The 26,860-nt window shown below is 33.7% G+C and overlaps 1 long non-coding RNA gene across 1 annotated transcript; it reads right to left on the reverse strand.

Moving 5' to 3' along the window:
- Positions 1-88: 88 nt before the first annotated feature.
- LOC146745949 (uncharacterized) lies at positions 89-14,329 on the reverse strand. Its single transcript, XR_014929425.1, has 4 exons — positions 14,092-14,329; positions 13,133-13,397; positions 936-1,193; positions 89-241 (listed from the first exon to the last, which is right to left on the reverse strand). It is a non-coding gene; the product is annotated as an uncharacterized LOC146745949 (long non-coding RNA).
- Between the last annotated feature and the right edge of the window lie 12,531 nt (positions 14,330-26,860).

The following is a 26,860-nucleotide window of genomic DNA, read 5'->3' on the forward strand; positions in this document are numbered from 1 at the left end:
GATCCACTTCTGTCTCCATCATGTAATGCACTTTTAGCAATACATGTATATACTCCAGATTTATCTCTCTGAATATTATTAACTGTTAATTGTGATGATGTAGTTATCTGATCATTTGTTGGTGATTTCCATGTATATGTAGATGCTGGATTACTATCAGCTGTACAGGTTGCTGTCAATGTATTGCCTTCAATCACTTTACCATTGTTGCTTTGGCTTATTGATAATGACTCAGGAGGATCTGTGCATCAAAACAACAAATTTTAAAATATATTAAAATTGTGATCAACATGCAGTAGATTTATAAATACAATTACTTTTGAATGTGCGCTAATGATGACTCAATGTACTAATAATTCTGCTAGTCCAATATTTCAGTGTCAACAATTACAACACATTTACAGTAGTCAAAGTTACACATGTAGTGAAATATATCTCAGTAAACTTAATTTTGAGAAAGGGAATACAATTTAAATAACTCCACTTTGCAATTAAACAATTATATGACAAGATAGTATTTTAGCTTGATATAAGAACATGTATACAGTACTAGAAAAAAATAAAATGAATAGTAATAGGCAGATTAATGCAAAGAAAAACAAGCTCTAGATCTTTATACTAAAATATTATGGATTATCAAAATATTTTAATCCTGGTGGAAAGTTGAAGCTGCGATAGCAAGATAGTAGGGAGAGTAAATGATAATGTCGTAAATCAAGAGTTATAAAATATAAGTTTTGAGAAGAGTAAAATGCCATTCTGCTACACAAGAGGTATACAGGTACAGTAATCTGTCATTGTCAAGAAATATCAAAATGTCAGAGTCATTGAAAACTAGGTTATAATAATCGCATATTCCCAATATGGATAAGATTCCATATTTTTTGTGGTCAGATAGAGTACAACCCAGAGACTAGAAAATGCTATTCACTTACACTGTACATCCACTGTAGTTGTTCCTGTCTCAGTTTGTGTACCAGTAAATAATTGGTTAGTAGCCTTGCAGATATAACTACCACGCTCATCTTTACCTATGTTGGATATTCTCAGTTGATAACTAGAAGATATCTCTGTATTACCTTTCCACCATGTTATACTAGAAGTGAATGGATTGGAATCTACTGCACAGTCTATGGATAGTGTTTCACCTTCTGTCACATGCTTTAATGAAGGAATAGTTATTTCAGGAGCATCTGTAAATAGGACAAACAGAAATAATAAATGATAGGTTTCTTATTGAAAATTAATTAAATACAAGTCATTGTCGATGACATAGCCCAAGTTGGACTTAGGGGAAATTTTATTCATGCCAAAAATAAAGCATTATGGATCAAAAGCATAGTTAGTAATTGAGAGTGAACAAGACATGAATGACACAGTCCCCGTTATTTAATTATAAAATACTCATGTTAAAATAATACATGGAACAGATTAATTAATATGTACTCTATGTGGGTACAACTCATCATAAAGTGATTTTCCTTAATCTAGTATTGTACTGATGATTGAAAACTTCCATTGACCCATGACCAAAATCTCATACATGTATACATGCTCAAGAAACTGAATAAATAAATCTAGTAAACCTTGATGTACCTTTAATAACAACTTGACTTCTTTGTTAATTTAGGTTATTGGATATTACCAGGACCTGGGTTTGTTTTAGTATCACCACTATAATTCCCATCAAAATGTAGCCCTGACCCCCCTCCAGTTTCCCCACTGATATTCGTAATGGTACGACCCATTTATCCAGAAGCCTGACAACTGAGCTATATTTAGACAACATTTGTCAATGTGCCTGGCCAAGATTTATAAACAGTAACTGTAAAGTGTTTTCACTGATCTTCAACTTTGTGACCCGGTATTTCAGTGATGGCTCTTTATAATGGAATGCAATTTTTACAGTTTGAAGATATAATATACAATAACATTTCTGACCACTTTTTTCTCAAAATTTCAATTTAAGTATTCATAAAAGCAAACAAAAATAAAAAAAAGCTTAGAAAAAACTCATGTGTGCTGAGAGTATTGGAGACACATAAATTAATTAATTACTTGTACTCTACTTGAAATATTGATGGAAAAGTTGAAAACTAATCATGCAAATCAGGAATTTATTTTGAACATATTTAAGTGTAAAACTAATAAGGTCTGTGCAATGTAACAGATCATCTATGTACCAAGTTTCATTGATAATTATGAATTATTATGCTAATTAAGAAATTAATATGAGCAGATTTTAACCTAAAACTAATCAGGTCCTTGTATTGTCCTAGAGCATGTACCAAGTTTCATTGAAATGTGATGATTAGTAGTTGAGATATCAGTGTGAAAGTTTAAAATTGGTCAATTAAGCAAATAAGGTAATTAATATGCACAATTATTCACCCCAAAACTAATCATGTCTCGGCATAGTACTAGATGATATATGTCCTTTCATTGAAATGTGATGACTACCCCGGTAGTACTTTAGATATCAGTGGAAAAGCTGAAAATTAACTAATTATGCAATTTAGGTGATTAATATGCACAAATATTTATCCCAAAACTAATCAGGTCTCTGCATGTCCTAGAGGATCTATGTACCAAGTTTCATAGAACTGTGATAGTTAGTACTTGAGATATCAAAAGCTGAAAATTAGGTAATTAATATGTACTGATATTACTATAAATATTATCAGGTCAGTTTCATTGAAATGTGATGATTAGTACTTGAGATGTCAGTAGAAAAGCTGAAAATTGACTAATCATTATGCAAATTAGGTAATTAATAATCACGAATTTTCACCCAAAACATCTGTGCATCTATGTGCCAAGTTTCATCAAAATCCAATGAATGGTTCTTTAGAAATCGGTGGAACATTCATGACTAAAAATTAGCTCATTATCATGCAAATTAGGTAACTAACAAGACATGACATGTCATGTCATGTCATAGCCCCCGCTCAGAAAAAAATTTAAAAACTTATATTGAACTTAGTTTGTGTCAGAGTGAATTAATTCATTATGAGCTGTATTAAAATTCTGTTATTAAATGTTCAGAATTGATGTGTTACAATTTTAGGGGGTGGGGTAAAAATTTATTCATTTGGCTTTTCTGAGACAATTTATAACTTGTTAAACATATAATGCGATGTGCACTTGTAAACAATTATTACCTGTCCCTGTACCAACTTTGAACAAAACTGGATGACACATATCTGAGAAAAAGCTGTTAACAGCTAGAAAAAGCTTGTTTTTTTTAGATTTTTGAGGGAAAAATGGCCTCCAATCAAACAGGTCATGAATGACAATCCTTGGTGTACATTACCTGTGTCAACAACTTTACTTCCCATGTACTTCATGTACAGATCTACATGTAGTTTGTGGCCCTGAATTAGTTTCAATATCTCTAAATAAGGACAAGAGTACTTCTCATATGACAATGATACAAATAAAGTGCAAGAATCCAGAAGAATATTATCAAGTTTTTATTATCATACATTAATATTAACAAATCGTGTGAAATTGAACTTTTATGTACAGAGAAACACATATTTATGCTTTGGTTGACAGCACTTCTTAAAAAAAAAGACGACCTGCAAAACTTTATACAATTGTCAGACATGCAGCGAATAGTATGCTTTTGTAATATATGCAGTTTCAGTGGCTTTGCTTTTCGAGAAAAAAATTCTGGCTCTGCACCTGAAAAAAACAAACAAGCAGCCTGTCGGCTGAGATAGCTCTGCTGTTAGCGATGCACATTTCAATTAAAGAACAGAAGACATCATTAGAAAATGAACAATATGTATAGTATCAAAGCAATCGGACTTGCAGTTTTTAACAAGAAGTCGAAAATATCACTTTCTACCAAAAATGACAAAAATATTCACCAAAATTAGAGAATTGAAGATATCATCAGGAAATGAACAAATCTGAGAAAGGTCTACATGTAGTATCTATATATGTAATATCAAAGCAAATGAACTTTTGGTTTTTAACAAGAAGTCGAAAATATCACTTTTTACCAAAAATGACAAAAATATTCACCAAAATTAGAGAATTGAAGATATCATCACAAAATGAACAAATCTGAGAGAGGTCCACATGTAGTACCTATATATATAATATCAAAGCAATCGGACTTACAGTTTTTAACAAGAAGTCGAAAATATCACTTTTTACCAAAAATGACATAAATACTCACCAAAATTAGAGAATTGAAGATATCATCACGAAATGAACAAATCTGAGAAAGGTCTACATGTAGTATCTATATATGTAATATCAATGCAATTGAACTCTTGGTTTTTAACAAGAAGTCGAAAATATCACTTTTTACCAAAAATTACAAAAATATTCACCAAAATTAGAGAATTGAAGATATCATCAAGAAATGAACAAATCTGAGAGAGGTCCACATGTAGTACCTATATATGTAGTATCAAAGCAATTGGACTTGCGATTTTTAACAAGAAGTCGAAAATATCACTTTTTACCAAAAATGACAAAAATATTCACCAAAATTAGAGAATTAAAGATATCATTACAAAATGAACAAAGCTGAGAGAGGTCCACATGTAGTACCTATATATATAATATCAAAGCAATCGGACTTACAGTTTTTAACAAGAAGTCGAAAATATCACTTTTTACCAAAAATGACAAAAATACTCACCAAAATTAGAGAATTGAAGATATCATCACGAAATGAACAAATCTGAGAAAGGTCTACATGTAGTATCTATATATGTAATATCAATGCAATTGAACTCTTGGTTTTTAACAAGAAGTCGAAAATATCACTTTTTACCAAAAATTACAAAAATATTCACCAAAATTAGAGAATTGAAGATATCATCAAGAAATGAACAAATCTGAGAGAGGTCTACATGTAGTACCTATATATGTAGTATCAAAGCAATTGAACTTGCGATTTTTAACAAGAAGTCGAAAATATCACTTTTTAACAAAAATGACAAAAATATTCACCAAAATTAGAGAATTAAAGATATCATTACAAAATGAACAAATCTGAGAGAGGTCCACATGTAGTACCTATATATGTAATATCAAAGCAATTGCTCTTGCGGTTTTTAACAAGAAGTCGAAAATATCACTTTTTACCAAAAATTACAAAAATATTCACCAAAATTAGAGAATTGAAGATATCAACATGAAATGAACAAACCTAAGAGAGGTCTACCCAAGGTACATATACACCAAGTATCAAAGCATTCAGGCTTGTAGTTTTCAAGAAGAAGTCGAAAAAGTAAAACATTGACACGGACGACGGACGACGGACGACGACGACGGACGACGACGACGACGGACGCCGACGGACAATCACTCATATGATAAGCTCCGCTCGACAAAGTCGACAGCGGAGCTAAAAAACATTTAGTCAAAAGTAAGCAGAGGTTGTAGCATATATGCTCCCATTAGCTGTTAAATTTAATTAAAAAAGATATTTGTGTACTGTCTTTTCAGTACGAAAACATATTACTTAATATATTTATACCAGCCAGAAAGAAATTGCAAGTTTTCACTGAGCAATTAAGAATATACATGGACAACAATTGATGCATGCATGTGTAGCAATATACTGTTTGAAAGGCTGCAAGATGTAATGAAGTAGCAAACCAATCACTACTCGAGTCTGACTGGCTGGGAAACTGCACAATACATACAAAAATGTATGCAGATGATATATGAGCAGCTCCACCAAATATAAAAATATTCTTTCCATAGTTATGACTCTAATGCGATCGTACAAGTTTATTGTGATTCTATATGTGTTTGTAATATTATTTAGTTTTATTTAGCATTCTGTTTAGTTGGTTAACTTTACTGTATCTTAATGTAGTTTATTTTATTTTTATACGACCATAGAACAACTCACTGTAGTTTGTTTTAATGTTGAATAAAAATTAAATCAGTCACTGTATAGTGGTGATGTATTGCGCGAAATTGTTGCAAGGACAATACTTTTCTCAATTTGCGTGTCGTCGTGCGTCGATAAAAAATGCATGGAATGGTCGGCAGTATCGATCAAGTTTGTCTAGTGTGACATTCGTGGCTGGCGACAAGATGCTGTATAATCGTTTAAATAGACGTCAAGGAGGAGTGAAAGGCCATAATTTGGTGCTACAATAGAAGTCATGAAATGTTGGAAAATTACAGTCAATCAAAAAAACTGTTCACATGACAACAAAAAATATTCACTATATTTATTATGCATTATTTTTTTGTTGGTAGCAAATGATCACGGTACGGTAGCTTACTCGTTTTCGAAGTGTTGTAATTGTTGATTAGTACTCAGTAGTGATTATATTAACGTACAAAAAATAAATTCGTTGAATTGTTATGAAAAGCAAGTAAAATTCAACTTAGTTTTATCGTAAGCAAATGTTTTCGGTTACATGTTAACGCTCCATGAGACAATATCCGCAATGTTATCCATGCCCACGACGCGTGTTTATTGACCAGATAGGTCAAGTCGCTAATCAACCAATCAAAATGCTGGATGGTGCCCATGTGCTCAAATTACCATAAAGCATTTAAATATGACAGTTCAGCGACCTCATGGTGAAAGCAACACGAAAGACCAGATTTACCGATGTTTTAGTGCGATCTTTTGACTTCGTTTCTCATGGGGAAAAAGGCATGATTTTTTTAATCGGATTTAGAAAAATAAATAAACGTACCGTCCCAAATAAAAATGTGCCGGGTGGAATTTTTCTGTGGAAAAAATAAACGTTCCGGTACGTTTATATTGGGACATTTAGCGTTGTGGGCAAGCTCTCCTGAGTAGCGACATATTTTTAACTTCGCCTATTGCGTGATCAGTGGATTACGTAAATAAACCAACACTTTCATTGAGTACATGCCGACCCAACTAAACTTGTTTATGGCTGTTTATGAACAGCGAGGACGCATCTCATAGAACAATAGCTGTGGAAATCATAAACAAATGTAAATGTTGCGGAAATCAAGCATGGCGATAATGATTTTGAGTGAGGCAGAGTCTGGCAAGCGTCTCAGAGCAGCATTGCGCCGACACCACCACGACGTTTGAATCCCGGTGAGAGCACTGCAAACTTCTTAAGTCACGAGGTAAACTTTCAATTTACACAATACATAATCAGTTCCTACAACCATAATAAAAAGGCAGTTTTTCTGGCGAAACTCTCGCCAGGTTAGCAATAGTTTCTCACGATCACCAAACCCGAGACACAAACGATAATAAAAAGTGTATAAATACCATAACAAGCACAGTTTCTTACCTTTGAAATTGACGAGACACAATTTTGTCCATAGAAGCGTTGCGCAAATAAAGATACAATTCCGGGATACAATATCCTCACAAAATTGACTGATTTCCACCGAGACGAGAACTGCGTAAGCGTCATCAAAACTCGGATTAAACTCGGGTAATTTCGGGAAAAGTCGGATTTTGAAGGAAAAATGTTAAAAATCAAGGAAAACACAGTGAAACTTTGAAGAATCGAAAAAATAACTTGATGTGCACAATAGCACGATCAATTTCTGTCTCTGTACCAACTCTGAACTGAATTGGATCACACGTGTGAGAAAAAGCTGAAAATGTGCACACACATTGCACAGACACGACCCAAATTAATACCCCCCCCGCCCGGATCGCAGATCCGGCGGGGGCTAATAAGCATGGATGTTTACCAAAACCTAATCAAATCTGCACATTGGCCCATAGATATGCACTAAGTTTCATCAAAAATCGATATATGGTTCTTGAGATACAGTGGAACAGACATACATATACACATGCACACACATACATACATACATACATACACACAGACAAATTAACTGCAAAGACCCCCTTTGTGTGCTTCCCACACGAGAGTCAACCAGACTGTGGTCCATTACTGTCACCAATGCAGATCAAGGTCATTTCATCACTGAAAACCCTAGCATTATCATCTAACCTAATTATTTATTCTGAGCATGCTCAGTTGTTCTCTCAGTGTTGTTGGGAGAGGTAATTTTGGATATTTCTATTATCGATTAATTTAGGATCAAATACATTAGGTAAAACTTGTGAATCTGGATCTGAATCTAACCAAATCAATTTATTCTGAGCATGCTCAGTTGTAAAACTTGTAAATCTGGAATCAATAAATTTATGAATCTGAATCTAACCGAATCAATTTATTCTGAGCATGCTCAGTTGTTCTGTCAATGTTGCTGGGAGAGGTAATTTTTGATGAAAATCTAGACTTGCTTACAGTCTGTTGCAATTCCGATGAAAAATTCTTGAAAATTAAACATAAATTGCGTAGATGAGGGGGTGAACATGAAAGTCATGTAACCGCGAAATCCCAACAGACTTGCCATCAGTGTAAGCACCCTCACATTACCTGCCAGATTCGGGCTTGTAATGATTGACATGTCTAATATGAATAAACAAGCGATGAAAATAGGATAAATTTCTTTCCACTTGATGGTGGTTTGGAAAAGTTGCTGGCCATGATATGGTGAACCAATGGTCAATGTAGAATCCTGCACAACCCATGGAGGCTGATGCATCTGTTAAAAGTTCAAGCTTCAGAGCAGATGACCAGTGTGATTCTAAGAATGATGCAGAATCATTCCAAGATGGTGGAAAATTGTACCACCACTGAACATCTAGTTGAAACTTTCAGTCCATGCTGCCATACCATTAATGTTGGCAATGTATGTGATGAGGTTAATCAAGCAGCAAAAGAAAATGCATCCAAGCAAAGCTCAAGGTGTCAATCATCGACAAGAGCTCTCGTTTCATGCTGGAGGTTTTATGGAGCCAAGTGGAAAGTACTTTTAGTAGGTCATGTAACTTGTCGTTTGGTACCCTAATGACCATTTTTACTATATCAAGTTCAATCTTGAGGAATATGAACATAGATAAGAGGCCTTTGACCCTTCTCCCTCTGAGATGTTGCAGTAAACTCTTTGTCTGGGTGGTCATGTAAGGATAATGCTAAAGTGTGTAGTTTGAGTGGTGGTTGATGTTGGGTTAGCTCCACCACTGCGAATTAATTAACTGTGGTCGGTGGCAGAGGCATTTGTTAATGCTTTCAGCTTGATAGGGACTGCTGCATGTACTATTGTTGAATCTTCAACAGATCTGAGCTGATATTGCAGACGATATGTACAGTGTTACACGGTAGTATGGGTTTGCGATGATTTGCTGGTTAATGATGCACTCCATGTCCTTTCCTGCCTCATAAAGACATGTCGGAATGATGAGTTGTGGGTATTGTTGAAAATAAACAAAGTCTATTTAAGGATTGGAGATCTTCCAATTGATTGATGGATATCATGCTGCTTTCATGTGAGCGATTTATCATAGGCAAGCCAAGCTTCAGGTTGATTAATTTCGGCCTTTGATACGATAAAACGAGAGTAATTAGTAAGTGGATGGATTCTGACGGAAAGTAGAATGGTCTTTAGGCATGGAAAACAGAGAAGCACTGAGACCAAGATGCATAGCTGGATCATAAATGATGCAATTCCATGTATGTCTGGTTAATGTTTCTTTTCAAAGTCTGAGTGTGTCGAGATGCAGATCACTAGGTACAATGAAATTGTTTGTCTTTCTACGCATCTGTATCGCAATTTATTCAAAATCCTAATAGGGATTTAAACGCAATAAAGATTATTATTGTTATGAAGATTTGTAGGGAGAATGGCAGCTGATGGTCCTGCTGGCATAGAAAGCCGAATGGCCCTGTGGTAAGGGCCCTGTTTGTTTACATATATGTGGTTAAATGTTGGATTACAGCTCATGTGCAACAAAGTACAAATGTAGTTCAATTGCTAAATCAATTATCAGTAGAAGACAAACACTTGAATGGCGAGTTGGAGATTACATGTTAGCGAGTGGTGCTGTGACACTGATTTTCCAAACTGATTGAAGTTTGAGATTAAGTGATGTTGTTTACAGGCTGAAATGAAGCAAGTGCTGTAGTGATTCAGGCTTTAATGAGATCATTGATATTACTGGCGTGTTCTAAAATTTTCTTATTGGATGGACGATTTAGCATTGACCCTAGTTGCATTGTGCATCATAGTAGAATCAATGAGGTGGACTGGTCTCCATGTAGCACAAGTTAACTTAGCTTTTCCTATGTTGAATGTCAGTGTTTTGGGGTAAAATTATCAGTAAATGATCAGATTCACTGACGGCAAATGAATACTGTGGAAAATGTGTTCAGGTCGGTTGCTGAAATAGGAATGACTATACTAAGTTAAAGCAAGATACCAATTTTCCAGTCCCACAAATCAAGTGAAAATCATAATAAAATGAGGTGACGTCAGGACGATATTCATGATGAATGCCATAGTGACCTTTAACATTTTGTCCCTAAAAATTGTTATGCCATGTGAATTACCAATATGCCAAATTTTAAGATTCTATAGCTATTCCTCCTTGTAGCTCAATACTGAACATGCATCAATACATAATGTGTTGTGAAAATGCACTCATATTGTGCGTGTCACAAATGGAATGCAGCTGCCAAATCTAAAGACATGTGCTACCGCACACACACATGCATGCATGCACGCGTACACAAACACATTCACTTCTGTCTCCATCCTGTAATGCACTCTTAGCAATACATGTATATACTCCAGATTCATCTCCCTGAATATTATAAGGTTATTACGAAGATACCTCAAAGCATGCACGAAGACAGTACAGGAGTATCGACTGACATACAGCAGAGGTTGATGCGCGGCATACTTTGAGGTATCTTTGTAATTATTATACATATAATTGTGATATACATACATTGTACATCTATACTAATTGTAGTTGATGCACTTCTGTCTCCATCATGTAATGCACTCTTAGCAATACATGTATATACTCCAGATTTATCTCTCTGTATATTATTAATTGTGATATACTCACATTGTACGTCTATACTAATTGTAGTTGATACACTTCTGTCTCCATCATGTAATGCACTCTTAGCAATACATGTATATACTCCAGATCTATCTCTCTGAATATTATTAATTGTGATATACTTACATTGTACATCTATACTAATTGTAGTTGATACACTTCTGTCTCCATCCTGTAATGCACTCTTAGCAATACATGTATATACTCCAGATTTATCTCTCTGAATATTATTAATTGTGATATACTTACATTGTACATCTATACTAATTGTAGTTGATACACTTCTGTCTCCATCATGTAATGCACTCTTAGCAATACATGTATATACTCCAGATTTATCTCTCTGAATATTATTAATTGTGATATACTTGCATTGTACATCTATACTAATTGTTGTTGATGCACTTCTATCTCCATCGTGTAATACACTCTTAGCAATACATGTATATACTCCAGATTTATCTCTCTGAATATTATTAATTGTGATATACTTACATTGTACATCTATACTAATTGTAGTTGATGCACTTCTGTCACCATCATGTAATGCACTCTTAGCAATACATGTATATACTCCAGATTTATCTCTCTGAATATTATTAATTGTGATATACTTACATTGTACATCTATACTAATTGTAGTTGATACACTTCTGTCTCCATCATGTGATGCACTCTTAGCAATACATGTATATACACCAGATTTATCTCTGAATATTATTAATTGTGATATACTTACATTGTACATCTATACTAATTGTAGTTGATGCACTTCTGTCTCCATCGTGTAATACACTCTTAGCAATACATGTCTATACTCCAGATTTATCTCTCTGAATATTATTAATTGTGATATACTTACATTGTACATCTATACTAATCGTAGTTGCTCACTTCTGTCTCCATCATGTAATGTACTCTTAGCAATACATGTATATACTCCAGATTTATCTCTGAATATTATTAATTGTGATATACTTACATTGTACATCTATACTAATTGTAGTTGATGCACTTCTGTCTCCATCATGTGATGCACTCTTAGCAATACATGTATATACTCCAGATTTATCTCTCTGAATATTATTAATTGTGATATACTTACATTGTACATCTATACTAATTGTAGTTGATGCACTTCTATCTCCATCATGTAATGCACTCTTAGTAATACATGTATATACTCCAGATTTATCTATCTGAATATTATTAATTGTGGTATACTTACATTGTACATCTATACTAATTGTAGTTGATGCACTTCTGTCTCCATCGTGTAATACACTCTTAGCAATACATGTATATACTCCAGATTTATCTCTCTGAATATTATTAATTGTGATATACTTACATTGTACATCTATACTAATTGTAGTTGATGCACTTCTATCTCCATCATGTAATGCACTCTTAGTAATACATGTATATACTCCAGATTTATCTCTCTGAATATTATTAATTGTGATATACTTACATTGTACATCTATACTAATTGTAGTTGATGCACTTCTATCTCCATCATGTAATGCACTCTTAGTAATACATGTATATACTCCAGATTTAACTATCTGAATATTATTAATTGTGGTATACTTACATTGTACATCTATACTAATTGTAGTTGATGCACTTCTGTCTCCATCGTGTAATACACTCTTAGCAATACATGTATATACTCCAGATTTATCTCTCTGAATATTATTAATTGTGATATACTTACATTGTACATCTATACTAATTGTAGTTGATGCACTTCTATCTCCATCATGTAATGCACTCTTAGAATACATGTATATACCGGTACTCCAGATTTATCTTTCTGAATATTATTAATTGTGATATACTTACATTGTACATCTATACTAATTGCAGTTGATGCACTTCTATCTCCATCATGTAATGCACTTTTAGCAATACATGTATATACTCCAGATTTATCTCTCTGAATATTATTAATTGTGATATACATACATTGTACATCTGTACTAATTGTAGTTGATACACTTCTGTCTCCATCATGTAATGCACTCTTAGCAATACATGTATATACTCCAGATTTATCTCTCTGAATATTATTAATTGTGATATACTTGCATTGTACATCTATACTAATTGTAGTTGATCCACTTCTATCTCCATCATGTAATGCACTCTTAGCAATACATGTATATACTCCAGATTTATCTCTCTGAATATTATTAATTGTGATATACTTACATTGTACATCTATACTAATTGTAGTTGATACACTTCTGTCTCCATCATGTGATACACTCTTAGCAATACATGTATATACACCAGATTTATCTCTGAATATTATTAACTGTTAATTGTGATGATGTAGTTATCTGATCATTTGTTGGTGATTTCCATGTATATGTAGATGCTGGATTACTATCAGCTGTACAGGTTGCTGTCAATGTATTGCCTTCAATCACTTTACCATTGTTGCTTTGGCTTATTGATAATGACTCAGGAGGATCTGTGCATCAAAACAACAAATTTTAAAATATGTTAAAATTGTGATCAACATGCAGTAGATTTATAAATACAATTACTTTTGAATGTGCGCTAATGATGACTCAATGTACTAATAATTCTGCTAGTCCAATATTTCAGTGTCAACAATTACAACACATTTACAGTAGTCAAAGTTACACATGTAGTGAAATATATCTCAGTAAACTTAATTTTGAGAAAGGGAATACAATTTAAATAACTCTACTTTGCAATTAAACAATTATATGACAAGATAATATTTTAGCTTGATATAAGAACATGTATACAGTACTAGAGAAAATTAAAATGAATAGTAATAGGCAGATTAATGCAAAGAAAAACAAGCTCTAGATCTTTATACTAAAATATTATGGATTATCAAAATATTTTAATCCTGGTGGAAAGTTGAAGCTGCGATAGCAAGATAGTAGGGAGAGTAAATGATAATGTCGTAAATCAAGAGTTATAAAATATAAGTTTTGAGAAGAGTAAAATGCCATTCTGCTACACAAGAGGTATACAGGTACAGTAATCTGTCATTGTCAAGAAATATCAAAATGTCAGAGTCATTGAAAACTAGGTTATAATAATCGCATATTCCCAATATGGATAAGATTCCATATTTTTTGTGGTCAGATAGAGTACAACCCAGAGACTAGAAAATGCTATTCACTTACACTGTACATCCACTGTAGTTGTTCCTGTCTCAGTTTGTGTACCAGTAAATAATTGGTTAGTAGCCTTGCAGATATAACTACCACGCTCATCTTTACCTATGTTGGATATTCTCAGTTGATAACTAGAAGATATCTCTGTATTACCTTTCCACCATGTTATACTAGAAGTGGATGGATTGGAATCTACTGCACAGTCTATGGATAGTGTTTCACCTTCTGTCACATGCTTTAATGAAGGAATAGTTATTTCAGGAGCATCTGTAAATAGGACAAACAGAAATAATAAATGATAGGTTTCTTATTGAAAATTAATTAAATACAAGTCATTGTCGATGACATAGCCCAAGTTGGACTTAGGGGAAATTTTATTCATGCCAAAAATAAAGCATTATGGATCAAAAGCATAGTTAGTAATTGAGAGTGAACAAGACATGAATGACACAGTCCCCGTTATTTAATTATAAAATACTCATGTTAAAATAATACATGGAACAGATGAATTAATATGTACTCTATGTGGGTACAACTCATCATAAAGTGATTTTCCTTAATCTAGTATTGTACTGATAATTGAAAACTTCCATTGACCCATGACCAAAATCTCATACATGTATACATGCTCAAGAAACTGAATAAATAAATCTAGTAAACCTTGATGTACCTTTAATAACAACTTGACTTCTTTGTTAATTTAGGTTATTGGATATTACCAGGACCTGGGTTTGTTTTAGTATCACCACTATAATTCCCATCAAAATGTAGCCCTGACCCCCCTCCAGTTTCCCACTGATATTCGTAATGGTACGACCCATTTATCCAGAAGCCTGACAACTGAGCTATATTTAGACAACATTTGTCAATGTGCCTGGCCAAGATTTATAAACAGTAACTGTAAAGTGTTTTCACTGATCTTCAACTTTGTGACCCGGTATTTCAGTGATGGCTCTTTATAATGGAATGCAATTTTTACAGTTTGAAGATATAATATACAATAACATTTCTGACCACTTTTTTTTCAAAATTTCAATTTAAGTATTCATAAAAGCAAACAAAAATAAAAAAAAGCTTAGTAAAAACTCATGTGTGCTGAGAGTATTGGAGACACATAAATTAATTAATTACTTGTACTCTACTTGAAATATTGATGGAAAAGCTGAAAACTAATCATGCAAATCAGGAATTTATTTTGAACATATTTAAGTGTAAAACTAATAAGGTCTGTGCAATGTAACAGATCATCTATGTACCAAGTTTCATTGATAATTATGAATTATTATGCTAATTAAGAAATTAATATGAGCAGATTTTAACCTAAAACTAATCAGGTCCTTGTATTGTCCTAGAGCATGTACCAAGTTTCATTGAAATGTGATGATTAGTAGTTGAGATATCAGTGTGAAAGTTTAAAATTGGTCAATTAAGCAAATAAGGTAATTAATATGCACAATTATTCACCCCAAAACTAATCATGTCTCGGCATAGTCCTAGATGATATATGTCCTTTCATTGAAATGTGATGACTACCCCGGTAGTACTTTAGATATCAGTGGAAAAGCTGAAAATTAACTAATTATGCAATTTAGGTGATTAATATGCACAAATATTTATCCCCAAACTAATCAGGTCTCTGCATGTCCTAGAGGATCTATGTACCAAGTTTCATAGAACTGTGATAGTTAGTACTTGAGATATCAAAAGCTGAAAATTAGGTAATTAATATGTACTGATATTACTATAAATACTATCAGGTCAGTTTCATTGAAATGTGATGATTAGTACTTGAGATGTCAGTAGAAAAGCTGAAAATTGACTAATCATTATGCAAATTAGGTAATTAATAATCACGAATTTTCACCCAAAACATCTGTGCATCTATGTGCCAAGTTTCATCAAAATCCAATGAATGGTTCATTAGAAATCGGTGGAACATTCATGACTAAAAATTAGCTCATTATCATGCAAATTAGGTAACTAACAAGACATGACATGTCATGTCATGTCATAGCCCCCGCTCAGAAAAAAATTTAAAAACTTATATTGAACTTAGTTTGTGTCAGAGTGAATTAATTCATTATGAGCTGTATTAAAATTCTGTTATTAAATGTTCAGAATTGATGTGTTACAATTTTAGGGGGTGGGGTAAAAATTTATTCATTTGGCTTTTCTGAGACAATTTATAACTTGTTAAACATATAATGCGATGTGCACTTGTAAACAATTATTACCTGTCCCTGTACCAACTTTGAACAAAACGGGATGACACATATCTGAGAAAAAGCTGTTAACAGCTAGAAAAAGCTTGTTTTTTTTAGATTTTTGAGGGAAAAATGGCCTCCAATCAAACAGGTCATGAATGACAATCCTTGGTGTACATTACCTGTGTCAACAACTTTACTTCCCATGTACTTCATGTACAGATCTACATGTAGTTTGTGGCCCTGAATTAGTTTCAATATCTCTAAATAAGGACAAGAGTACTTCTCATATGACAATGATACAAATAAAGTGCAAGAATCCAGAAGAATATTATCAAGTTTTTATTATCATACATTAATATTAACAAATCGTGTGAAATTGAACTTTTATGTACAGAGAAACACATATTTATGCTTTGGTTGACAGCACTTCTTAAAAAAAAAAGACGACCTGCAAAACTTTATACAATTGTCAGACATGCACCGAATAGTATGCTTTTGTAATATATGCAGTTTCAGTGGCTTTGCTTTTCGAAAAAAAAATTCTGGCTCTGCACCTGAAAAAAACAAACAAGCAGCCTGTCGGCTGAGATAGCTCTGCTGTTAGCGATGCACATTTCAATTAAAGAACAGAAGACATCATTAGAAAATGAACAATATGTATATTATCAAAGCAATCGGACTTGCAGTTTTTAACAAGAAGTCGAAAATATCACTTTCTACCAAAAATGACAAAAATATTCACCAAAATTAGAGAATTGAAGATATCATCAGGAAATGAACAAATCTGAGAAAGGTCTACATGTAGTATCTTTATATGTAATATCAAAGCAAATGAACTTTTGGTTTTTAACAAGAAGTCGAAAATATCACTTTTTACCAAAAATGACAAAAATATTCACCAAAATTAGAGAATTGAAGATATCATCACAAAATGAACAAATCTGAGAGAGGTCCACATGTAGTACCTATATATATAATATCAAAGCAATCGGACTTACAGTTTTTAACAAGAAGTCGAAAATATCACTTTTTACCAAAAATGACAAAAATACTCACCAACAAGCAGCCTGTCGGCTGAGATAGCTCCGCTGTTAGCGATGCACATTTCAATTAAAGAACAGAAGACATCATTAGAAAATGAACAATATGTATAGTATCAAAGCAATCGGACTTGCAGTTTTTAACAAGAAGTCGAAAATATCACTTTCTACCAAAAATGACAAAAATATTCACCAAAATTAGAGAATTGAAGATATCATCAGGAAATGAACAAATCTGAGAAAGGTCTACATGTAGTATCTATATATGTAATATCAAAGCAAATGAACTTTTGGTTTTTAACAAGAAGTCGAAAATATCACTTTTTACCAAAAATGACAAAAATATTCACCAAAATTAGAGAATTGAAGATATCATCACAAAATGAACAAATCTGAGAGAGGTCCACATGTAGTACCTATATATATAATATCAAAGCAATCGGACTTACAGTTTTTAACAAGAAGTCGAAAATATCACTTTTTACCAAAAATGACAAAAATACTCACCAAAATTAGAGAATTGAAGATATCATCACGAAATGAACAAATCTGAGAAAGGTCTACATGTAGTATCTATATATGTAATATCAATGCAATTGAACTCTTGGTTTTTAACAAGAAGTCGAAAATATCACTTTTTACCAAAAATTACAAAAATATTCACCAAAATTAGAGAATTGAAGATATCATCAAGAAATGAACAAATCTGAGAGAGGTCCACATGTAGTACCTATATATGTAGTATCAAAGCAATTGGACTTGCGATTTTTAACAAGAAGTCGAAAATATCACTTTTTACCAAAAATGACAAAAATATTCACCAAAATTAGAGAATTAAAGATATCATTACAAAATGAACAAAGCTGAGAGAGGTCCACATGTAGTACCTATATATATAATATCAAAGCAATCGGACTTACAGTTTTTAACAAGAAGTCGAAAATATCACTTTTTACCAAAAATGACAAAAATACTCACCAAAATTAGAGAATTGAAGATATCATCACGAAATGAACAAATCTGAGAAAGGTCTACATGTAGTATCTATATATGTAATATCAATGCAATTGAACTCTTGGTTTTTAACAAGAAGTCGAAAATATCACTTTTTACCAAAAATTACAAAAATATTCACCAAAATTAGAGAATTGAAGATATCATCAAGAAATGAACAAATCTGAGAGAGGTCCACATGTAGTACCTATATATGTAGTATCAAAGCAATTGAACTTGCGATTTTTAACAAGAAGTCGAAAATATCACTTTTTAACAAAAATGACAAAAATATTCACCAAAATTAGAGAATTAAAGATATCATTACAAAATGAACAAATCTGAGAGAGGTCCACATGTAGTACCTATATATGTAATATCAAAGCAATTGCTCTTGCGGTTTTTAACAAGAAGTCGAAAATATCACTTTCTACCAAAAATGACAAAAATATTCACCAAAATTAGAGAATTGAAGATATCAACATGAAATGAACAAACCTAAGAGAGGTCTACCCAAGGTACATATACACCAAGTATCAAAGCATTCAGGCTTGTAGTTTTCAAGAAGAAGTCGAAAAAGTAAAACATTGACACGGACGACGGACGACGGACGACGACGACGGACGACGACGACGACGGACGCCGACGGACAATCACTCATATGATAAGCTCCGCTCGACAAAGTCGACAGCGGAGCTAAAAAACATTTAGTCAAAAGTAAGCAGAGGTTGTAGCATATATGCTCCCATTAGCTGTTAAATTTAATTAAAAAAGATATTTGTGTACTGTCTTTTCAGTACAAAAACATATTACTTAATATATTTATACCAGCCAGAAAGAAATTGCAAGTTTTCACTGAGCAATTAAGAATATACATGGACAACAATTGATGCATGCATGTGTAGCAATATACTGTTTGAAAGGCTGCAAGATGTAATGAAGTAGCAAACCAATCACTACTCGAGTCTGACTGGCTGGGAAACTGCACAATACATACAAAAATGTATGCAGATGATATATGAGCAGCTCCACCAAATATAAAAATATTCTTTCCATAGTTATGACTCTAATGTGATCGTACAAGTTTATTGTGATTCTATATGTGTTTGTAATATTATTTAGTTTTATTTAGCATTCTGTTTAGTTGGTTAACTTTACTGTATCTTAATGTAGTTTATTTTATTTTTATACGACCATAGAACAACTCACTGTAGTTTGTTTTAATGTTGAATAAAAATTAAATCAGTCACTGTATAGTGGTGATGTATTGCGCGAAATTGTTGCAAGGACAATACTTTTCTCAATTTGCGTGTCGTCGTGCGTCGATAAAAAATGCATGGAATGGTCGGCAGTATCGATCAAGTTTGTCTAGTGTGACATTCGTGGCTGGCGACAAGATGCTGTATAATCGTTTAAATAGACGTCAAGGAGGAGTGAAAGGCCATAATTTGGTGCTACAATAGAAGTCATGAAATGTTGGAAAATTACAGTCAATCAAAAAAACTGTTCACATGACAACAAAAAATATTCACTATATTTATTATGCATTATTTTTTTGTTGGTAGCAAATGATCACGGTACGGTAGCTTACTCGTTTTCGAAGTGTTGTAATTGTTGATTAGTACTCAGTAGTGATTATATTAACGTACAAAAAATAAATTCGTTGAATTGTTATGAAAAGCAAGTAAAATTCAACTTAGTTTTATCGTAAGAAAATGTTTTCGGTTACATGTTAACGCTCCATGAGACAATATCCGCAATGTTATCCATGCCCACGACGCGTGTTTATTGACCAGATAGGTCAAGTCGCTAATCAACCAATCAAAATGCTGGATGGTGCCCATGTGCTCAAATTACCATAAAGCATTTAAATATGACAGTTCAGCGACCTCATGGTGAAAGCAACACGAAAGACCAGATTTACCGATGTTTTAGTGCGATCTTTTGGCTTCGTTTCTCATGGGGAAAAAGGCATGATTTTTTTAATCGGATTTAGAAAAATAAATAAACGTACCGTCCCAAATAAAAATGTGCCGGGTGGAATTTTTCTGTGGAAAAAATAAACGTTCCGGTACGTTTATATTGGGACATTTAGCGTTGTGGGCAAGCTCTCCTGAGTAGCGACATATTTTTAACTTCGCCTATTGCGTGATCAGTGGATTACGTAAATAAACCAACACTTTCAATGAGTACATGCCGACCCAACTAAACTTGTTTATGGCTGTTTATGAACAGCGAGGACGCATCTCATAGAACAATAGCTGTGGAAATCATAAACAAATGTAAATGTTGCGGAAATCAAGCATGGCGATAATGATTTTGAGCGAGGCAGAGTCTGGCAAGCGTCTCAGAGCAGCATTGCGCCGACACCACCACGACGTTTGAATCCCGGTGAGAGCACTGCAAACTTCTTAAGTCACGAGGTAAACTTTCAATTTACACAATACATAATCAGTTCCTACAACCATAATAAAAAGGCAGTTTTTCTGGCGAAACTCTCGCCAGGTTAGCAATAGTTTCTCACGATCACCAAACCCGAGACACAAACGATAATAAAAAGTGTATAAATACCATAACAAGCACAGTTTCTTACCTTTGAAATTGACGAGACACAATTTTGTCCATAGAAGCGTTGCGCAAATAAAGATACAATTCCGGGATACAATATCCTCACAAAATTGACTGATTTCCACCGAGACGAGAACTGCGTAAGCGTCATCAAAACTCGGATTAAACTCGGGTAATTTCGGGAAAAGTCGGATTTTGAAGGAAAAATGTTAAAAATCAAGGAAAACACAGTGAAACTTTGAAGAATCGAAAAAATAACTTGATGTGCACAATAGCACGATCAATTTCTGTCTCTGTACCAACTCTGAACTGAATTGGATCACACGTGTGAGAAAAAGCTGAAAATGTGCACACACATTGCACAGACACGACCCAAATTAATACCCCCCCCGCCCGGATCGCAGATCCGGCGGGGGCTAATAAGCATGGATGTTTACCAAAACCTAATCAAATCTGCACATTGGCCCATAGATATGCACTAAGTTTCATCAAAAATCGATATATGGTTCTTGAGATACAGTGGAACAGACATACATATACACATGCACACACATACATACATACATACATACACACAGACAAATTAACTGCAAAGACCCCCTTTGTGTGCTTCCCACACGAGAGTCAACCAGACTGTGGTCCATTACTGTCACCAATGCAGATCAAGGTCATTTCATCACTGAAAACCCTAGCATTATCATCTAACCTAATTATTTATTCTGAGCATGCTCAGTTGTTCTCTCAGTGTTGTTGGGAGAGGTAATTTTGGATATTTCTATTATCGATTAATTTAGGATCAAATACATTAGGTAAAACTTGTGAATCTGGATCTGAATCTAACCAAATCAATTTATTCTGAGCATGCTCAGTTGTAAAACTTGTAAATCTGGAATCAATAAATTTATGAATCTGAATCTAACCGAATCAATTTATTCTGAGCATGCTCAGTTGTTCTGTCAATGTTGCTGGGAGAGGTAATTTTTGATGAAAATCTAGACTTGCTTACAGTCTGTTGCAATTCCGATGAAAAATTCTTGAAAATTAAACATAAATTGCGTAGATGAGGGGGTGAACATGAAAGTCATGTAACCGCGAAATCCCAACAGACTTGCCATCAGTGTAAGCACCCTCACATTACCTGCCAGATTCGGGCTTGTAATGATTGACATGTCTAATATGAATAAACAAGCGATGAAAATAGGATAAATTTCTTTCCACTTGATGGTGGTTTGGAAAAGTTGCTGGCCATGATATGGTGAACCAATGGTCAATGTAGAATCCTGCACAACCCATGGAGGCTGATGCATCTGTTAAAAGTTCAAGCTTCAGAGCAGATGACCAGTGTGATTCTAAGAATGATGCAGAATCATTCCAAGATGGTGGAAAATTGTACCACCACTGAACATCTAGTTGAAACTTTCAGTCCATGCTGCCATACCATTAATGTTGGCAATGTATGTGATGAGGTTAATCAAGCAGCAAAAGAAAATGCATCCAAGCAAAGCTCAAGGTGTCAATCATCGACAAGAGCTCTCGTTTCATGCTGGAGGTTTTATGGAGCCAAGTGGAAAGTACTTTTAGTAGGTCATGTAACTTGTCGTTTGGTACCCTAATGACCATTTTTACTATATCAAGTTCAATCTTGAGGAATATGAACATAGATAAGAGGCCTTTGACCCTTCTCCCTCTGAGATGTTGCAGTAAACTCTTTGTCTGGGTGGTCATGTAAGGATAATGCTAAAGTGTGTAGTTTGAGTGGTGGTTGATGTTGGGTTAGCTCCACCACTGCGAATTAATTAACTGTGGTCGGTGGCAGAGGCATTTGTTAATGCTTTCAGCTTGATAGGGACTGCTGCATGTACTATTGTTGAATCTTCAACAGATCTGAGCTGATATTGCAGACGATATGTACAGTGTTACACGGTAGTATGGGTTTGCGATGATTTGCTGGTTAATGGTGCACTCCATGTCCTTTCCTGCCTCATAAAGACATGTCGGAATGATGAGTTGTGGGTATTGTTGAAAATAAACAAAGTCTATTTAAGGATTGGGGATCTTCCAATTGATTGATGGATATCATGCTGCTTTCATGTGAGCGATTTATCATAGGCAAGCCAAGCTTCAGGTTGATTAATTTCGGCCTTTGATACGATAAAACGAGAGTAATTAGTAAGTGGATGGATTCTGACGGAAAGTAGAATGGTCTTTAGGCATGGAAAACAGAGAAGCACTGAGACCAAGATGCATAGCTGGATCATAAATGATGCAATTCCATGTATGTCTGGTTAATGTTTCTTTTCAAAGTCTGAGTGTGTCGAGATGCAGATCACTAGGTACAATGAAATTGTTTGTCTTTCTACGCATCTGTATCGCAATTTATTCAAAATCCTAATAGGGATTCAAACGCAATAAAGATTATTATTGTTATGAAGATTTGTAGGGAGAATGGCAGCTGATGGTCCTGCTGGCATAGAAAGCCGAATGGCCCTGTGGTAAGGGCCCTGTTTGTTTACATATCTGTGGTTAAATGTTGGATTACAGCTCATGTGCAACAAAGTACAAATGTAGTTCAATTGCTAAATCAATTATCAGTAGAAGACAAACACTTGAATGGCGAGTTGGAGATTACATGTTAGCGAGTGGTGCTGTGACACTGATTTTCCAAACTGATTGAAGTTTGAGATTAAGTGATGTTGTTTACAGGCTGAAATGAAGCAAGTGCTGTAGTGATTCAGGCTTTAATGAGATCATTGATATTACTGGCGTGTTCTAAAATTTTCTTATTGGATGGACGATTTAGCATTGACCCTAGTTGCATTGTGCATCATAGTAGAATCAATGAGGTGGACTGGTCTCCATGTAGCACAAGTTAACTTAGCTTTTCCTATGTTGAATGTCAGTGTTTTGGGGTAAAATTATCAGTAAATGATCAGATTCACTGACGGCAAATGAATACTGTGGAAAATGTGTTCAGGTCGGTTGCTGAAATAGGAATGACTATACTAAGTTAAAGCAAGATACCAATTTTCCAGTCCCACAAATCAAGTGAAAATCATAATAAAATGAGGTGACGTCAGGACGATATTCATGATGAATGCCATAGTGACCTTTAACATTTTGTCCCTAAAAATTGTTATGCCATGTGAATTACCAATATGCCAAATTTTAAGATTCTATAGCTATTCCTCCTTGTAGCTCAATACTGAACATGCATCAATACATAATGTGTTGTGAAAATGCACTCATATTGTGCGTGTCACAAATGGAATGCAGCTGCCAAATCTAAAGACCTGTGCTACCGCACACACACATGCATGCATGCACGCGTACACAAACACATTCACTTCTGTCTCCATCCTGTAATGCACTCTTAGCAATACATGTATATACTCCAGATTCATCTCCCTGAATATTATAAGGTTATTACGAAGATACCTCAAAGCATGCACGAAGACAGTACAGGAGTATCGACTGACATACAGCAGAGGTTGATGCGCGGCATACTTTGAGGTATCTTTGTAATTATTATACATATAATTGTGATATACATACATTGTACATCTATACTAATTGTAGTTGATGCACTTCTGTCTCCATCATGTAATGCACTCTTAGCAATACATGTATATACTCCAGATTTATCTCTCTGTATATTATTAATTGTGATATACTCACATTGTACGTCTATACTAATTGTAGTTGATACACTTCTGTCTCCATCATGTAATGCACTCTTAGCAATACATGTATATACTCCAGATCTATCTCTCTAAATATTATTAATTGTGATATACTTACATTGTACATCTATACTAATTGTAGTTGATACACTTCTGTCTCCATCATGTAATGCACTCTTAGCAATACATGTATATACTCCAGATTTATCTCTCTGAATATTATTAATTGTGATATACTTACATTGTACATCTATACTAATTGTAGTTGATGCACTTCTGTCACCATCATGTAATGCACTCTTAGCAATACATGTATATACTCCAGATTTATCTCTCTGAATATTATTAATTGTGATATACTTACATTGTACATCTATACTAATTGTAGTTGATGCACTTCTGTCACCATCATGTAATGCACTCTTAGCAATACATGTATATACTCCAGATTTATCTCTCTGAATATTATTAATTGTGATATACTTACATTGTACATCTATACTAATTGTAGTTGATACACTTCTGTCTCCATCATGTGATGCACTCTTAGCAATACATGTATATACACCAGATTTATCTCTGAATATTATTAATTGTGATATACTTACATTGTACATCTATACTAATTGTAGTTGATGCACTTCTGTCTCCATCGTGTAATACACTCTTAGCAATACATGTCTATACTCCAGATTTATCTCTCTGAATATTATTAATTGTGATATACTTACATTGTACATCTTTACTAATCGTAGTTGCTCACTTCTGTCTCCATCATGTAATGTACTCTTAGCAATACATGTATATACTCCAGATTTATCTCTGAATATTATTAATTGTGATATACTTACATTGTACATCTATACTAATTGTAGTTGATGCACTTCTGTCTCCATCATGTGATGCACTCTTAGCAATACATGTATATACTCCAGATTTATCTCTCTGAATATTATTAATTGTGATATACTTACATTGTACATCTATACTAATTGTAGTTGATGCACTTCTATCTCCATCATGTAATGCACTCTTAGTAATACATGTATATACTCCAGATTTATCTATCTGAATATTATTAATTGTGGTATACTTACATTGTACATCTATACTAATTGTAGTTGATGCACTTCTGTCTCCATCGTGTAATACACTCTTAGCAATACATGTATATACTCCAGATTTATCTCTCTGAATATTATTAATTGTGATATACTTACATTGTACATCTATACTAATTGTAGTTGATGCACTTCTATCTCCATCATGTAATGCACTCTTAGTAATACATGTATATACTCCAGATTTATCTCTCTGAATATTATTAATTGTGATATACTTACATTGTACATCTATACTAATTGTAGTTGATGCACTTCTATCTCCATCATGTAATGCACTCTTAGTAATACATGTATATACTCCAGATTTAACTATCTGAATATTATTAATTGTGGTATACTTACATTGTACATCTATACTAATTGTAGTTGATGCACTTCTGTCTCCATCGTGTAATACACTCTTAGCAATACATGTATATACTCCAGATTTATCTCTCTGAATATTATTAATTGTGATATACTTACATTGTACATCTATACTAATTGTAGTTGATGCACTTCTATCTCCATCATGTAATGCACTCTTAGCAATACATGTATATACCGGTACTCCAGATTTATCTTTCTGAATATTATTAATTGTGATATACTTACATTGTACATCTATACTAATTGTAGTTGATGCACTTCTATCTCCATCATGTAATGCACTCTTAGCAATACATGTATATACTCCAGATTTATCTCTCTGAATATTATTAATTGTGATATACTTACATTGTACATCTATACTAATTGACTAATTGTAGTTGATGCACTTCTGTCTCCATCATGTAATGCACTCTTAGCAACACATGTATATACTCCCGATTTATCTCTCTGAATATTATTAATTGTGATATACTTACATTGTACATCTATACTAATTGTAGTTGATGCACTTCTATCTCCATCATGTAATGCACTCTTAGTAATACATGTATATACTCCAGATTTATCTATCTGAATATTATTAATTGTGGTATACTTACATTGTACATCTATACTAATTGTAGTTGATGCACTTCTGTCTCCATCATGTAATGCACTCTTAGCAATACATGTATATACTCCAGATTTATCTCTCTGAATATTATTAATTGTGATATACATACATTGTACATCTATACTAATTGTAGTTGATACACTTCTGTCTCCATCATGTAATGCACTCTTAGCAATACATG

The sequence above is a fragment of the Saccoglossus kowalevskii genome, chromosome 5 (assembly GCF_978046115.1).
Source record: "Saccoglossus kowalevskii chromosome 5, keSacKowa6.1, whole genome shotgun sequence".
In the NCBI taxonomy this organism is placed as follows: Eukaryota; Metazoa; Hemichordata; class Enteropneusta; family Harrimaniidae; genus Saccoglossus; species Saccoglossus kowalevskii.